The sequence below is a fragment of the Chelonoidis abingdonii genome, chromosome 1 (genome assembly GCF_003597395.2).
Source record: "Chelonoidis abingdonii isolate Lonesome George chromosome 1, CheloAbing_2.0, whole genome shotgun sequence".
NCBI lineage: Eukaryota > Metazoa > Chordata > Testudines > Testudinidae > Chelonoidis > Chelonoidis abingdonii.
Window position 1 is genome coordinate 8,291,233 of NC_133769.1, and position 3,526 is coordinate 8,294,758.

Genomic DNA, 3,526 nt, shown 5'->3' on the forward strand with positions numbered 1-3,526 from the left:
TGGAGGGGTCCTGACTGTGCCTGCAAGCTCTGCTGTAACCTGTGTTCCTGTTGTCCAATAAACCTTCTGTTTTACTGGCTGGATAAAAGTCACTGTGGGGTCCAGGAAGAGGGGTGCAAGGCCGGACTTCCCCAGACTCCGTGACAGCAGGTCATCCTGTTTACCCTCTTTAACTATTGGAGCATCTCTAGTTTTCTCCCAGTCTTCTGAAACTTCCCCAGTGTTCCAAGTGTTATTGAAAATATAGCACCTCAGCCAACTTTTTAAAAATTCTTGGATGCTAGTTCTCTGGACCTGCAGATCTAAAAATGTCAGGCTTTAGTAGCTGCTGTTTAACATCTTCCCAAGTTGTTATTGGAATAGAAAGTGTTTCTGCATTATATGATTACACATTTTTTCCCCAAATACCAAGCAGAAATATATATTGAACACTTATGCCTTTTTTGCAGTACTATTGACAATGTTACCTGTGATAGGTTCCCCCCGGGGTGCCACTTGGAAATGGGTTACCACTGAGCCCCGCTGACCCACCAGGCTGGGGTCCCTCTCACCTTGTGCTGCTGTGCTAAGTTGCCAAGTTCTCCAAACTTGCTCTTTCACTAATATTCACACAGGTAGGGCACACACCCAGCTGCTGTACTTGTAGGCTGCTGTGATCAGCTCTGCATGGGGAGTCTAGAGCTAAGGAATTGCCCAGCTGCTCAAGAACACACCCCCTTCTGGGGGTGTAAACCCACAATTATACAGTCTTGCACTGCACAGAGATATGTACAGCATAAGCTCATGAAATTTGCCCCCTCCCTCAATGTGAAGAAGGCATCCACAACAGCATTTTGCCCCAAATTATGACTCTCACACACTGGTTTGTGATAAAGCAAAAACAAATTTATTAACTACAAAAGATAGATTTTAAGTCCAGTGAAAGGAGTGTTAAGTTTGAACAATATTTGGAGTGAAGAAAAATGTTTGGTCCCATTGGATTTAGGTCTTAAGTTACTTAAGCACTTTTGAAAATTTTACCCCATGTTAAAATCCTCCTGTCCAAGACATATACCTTTATTGCTGAGTAAGAAGCTGGCAGTAGTGACACCATAAGAATTTTTTTTTTTAAATGTCCTTTGTCCTTTGTATATTTCAATCCCCTAAAAATGTCACCATAAGTGTCCCTTTTTATTCTTTTGAAAATATGGTCACTTTACTCAGTAGGTGTTTCCAGAACTGCATTATCAGACCATTTGAAACAGTAATAATGTGACAATAATAAGAAAACGTGAATTGATCCTTTCCTTCACCCCTGCATTAACAGAAGACTGTAGGTGATAGGAATGTTTCTTTTTTGCAGTGGCCATCTGTTTCTGTTCTATGGTTATCTACTTTGGATCTAAATTAATGGTTGACATAAATGTTGACATTGACTTGCTTACACCAGTGGAGAATTTGGCAAATAATCTCAAAGAAATGCTTCTCTTATGTGCAATCTGCCACAGAGTGCAGCAGAGAACTCTAAAATCTGTCATCCTGGAAGGTGATCAGTTTAAACAACAAGAAATACCTCATCATCCACAAGAATCTCTCAAATTAATGTTTTGTTCATTATGATAAAGTACCCAGAAGTCTGCTGAGCACTTTACGGTAAACCTCAGGAGAGATCACCCCTGCCCCAAAGAGCTGATAGTCTAAATGTAAACTGGGATAAAGCAAGTAAGGGAGACTACCAGTGGGAGGAGAAGGACAGGAATTATACCAACATAATCATACTGTGATTCAGAGCTGGTCTGTGCTGAAAACATACATCAGCATAGGTCTGGTCTTAGGAGTGTGAAATCCAGACCCATAAGAGACATAGCTATACTGACATAACCCCAAGTATAGATGGTGTTAGGTTAATAGAAGAATTCTTCTGTCATCTTAGCTACTGTCTTTTGGGGAGGTGGAGAAACCTTCCAATCGCTATAGTGAGTGTCTAAACTGAAGTGATGCAGTGCAGCATTTTAAGTGTAGACATAACCTTAATTTAGGCACATATTGGTAGTTTTAGTTAAATATTCATTCATTCATAGTGGTTAAGGCACTAGACTGAGGTTCTGGAAATCTAAGTTCAGTTCCTGACTCTGCTGCAGACTCCCTATGTGACGTTGGGCAAGGCACTTGATTCCTGTGTCTCAGTTCTTCATAGGTAACATGGGAATAAGATACTTCCTTTGTTCCACCATTTGTCTACTTTGCCTTTTTAGATTGAAAGCTATTTGGAGTCAATTATTGTCTTTTGCTATGTGTTTGCATCGCACTTAGTGCCACAGGGCCCTGATCTTTGTTGGGACATCTAGATAGTCTTGATCTTTTTCAGTAATAAAAAAAAAATGTAAGTGACCATTGTGAATATTAATGACTCACTTGTAGGTGTCAAAGAAGTACTGAGATTTCAGGAAGAATTTAAATGTATTTTAAAAGTGAACTTGAAAGACTTTAAACTTGCCAAGACCTGAGTTCAGTCCCAGGTCTTTGTGTTTGTAGCACCCAAACATGTGCCCTACCATAATGTTTCTCCTGTTACAGTAGATGCCACCATGGATGCCTAATGAAGCAGTTCTCAACCTTATCCATACTGCAACCACCACTTCTGGGACTCCCCTCCAATTTAGCAGTCTGAGACGGGCAAGGGGACTGTGACCCCATAATGCCTGTTGTAACCTGGAAAGGAGAGAGAGGGTAGGCAGGAACTGGGGGAGGAGAGCAAGTTGGGGCTTGCAGGGCTGCTATGGCCCTCTGCCCCGGCTCCAGAGCTCCCATGCTGCCTGTTGGCAGGGGGGAGAAAGGACCCCTTTTCCCGGAGCTCCTTTGCTGCCTGTCAGCAGGGAGAAGGCTGGGGGGAGTTCTTTGCCCCCAGCCTTGGGGCAGCCTGCCTGCACCCCAAACTCCTCATCCCTGGCCCCACCCCAGAGCCTGGACACCCAGCCAGAATCTTCATGCCCCTCCCACATCCCAACCCTCTGCCCCTGCCCTGAGCCGCTCCCCCCCACCCCAAACCATCATCCACAGCTCCACCCTAGAGCCCTCACCCCCACACTCCACCCTCTGCCCTACCCTGGGCCACCTCTCATGCTCCGAACCTTCCGCCCCACCCCATATGGCTCTCACATTGAAGGTTTTTTGCCAAAGTTGCCCCCACTTCAAAAATAGTGAAGCGCACTGGTCTAATGTGTCCTGTGACCAAAGTATGATGCATGTGTCATTTTTTTCCTATTCAAAGGCAGATGGTTGCAAGGTCTGCATATTATATAGGCTATAAGAATGATGCAGCACTGTCATTTCCCCACACTGAGAATAGGGGTACTAACCAGTTCCTATTGGAGGTGTCAGTGTAAAGATCAGAGCACTGAGGAAATGTGTTCTCAATAACTTCAAAAGCAGCAGAGAATCCTGTGGCACCTTATAGACTAACAGACGTTTTGGAGCGTGAGCTTTCGTGGGTGAATACCCACTTCGTCAGACGCAGGTAGTGGAAATTTCCAGGGGCAGGTATATA

General features: G+C 44.1%; 1 protein-coding gene across 11 annotated transcripts in view; it reads left to right on the plus strand.

Annotated features, from left to right (window-relative positions):
* GOLGB1 (golgin B1) overlaps positions 1-3,526 on the plus strand; it is a 127,145-nt gene that overhangs the window by 8,186 nt on the left and 115,433 nt on the right. The window contains exon 1 of one of the 11 annotated variants that reach the window (XM_032803436.2): positions 544-614. The exons of the other annotated variants lie outside the window; for them this stretch is intronic. The gene's annotated coding sequence lies outside the window, so the exon portion shown is untranslated. Of the gene's footprint in view, positions 1-543; positions 615-3,526 lie in introns of those variants that run through there. 11 annotated transcript variants of the gene reach the window in all.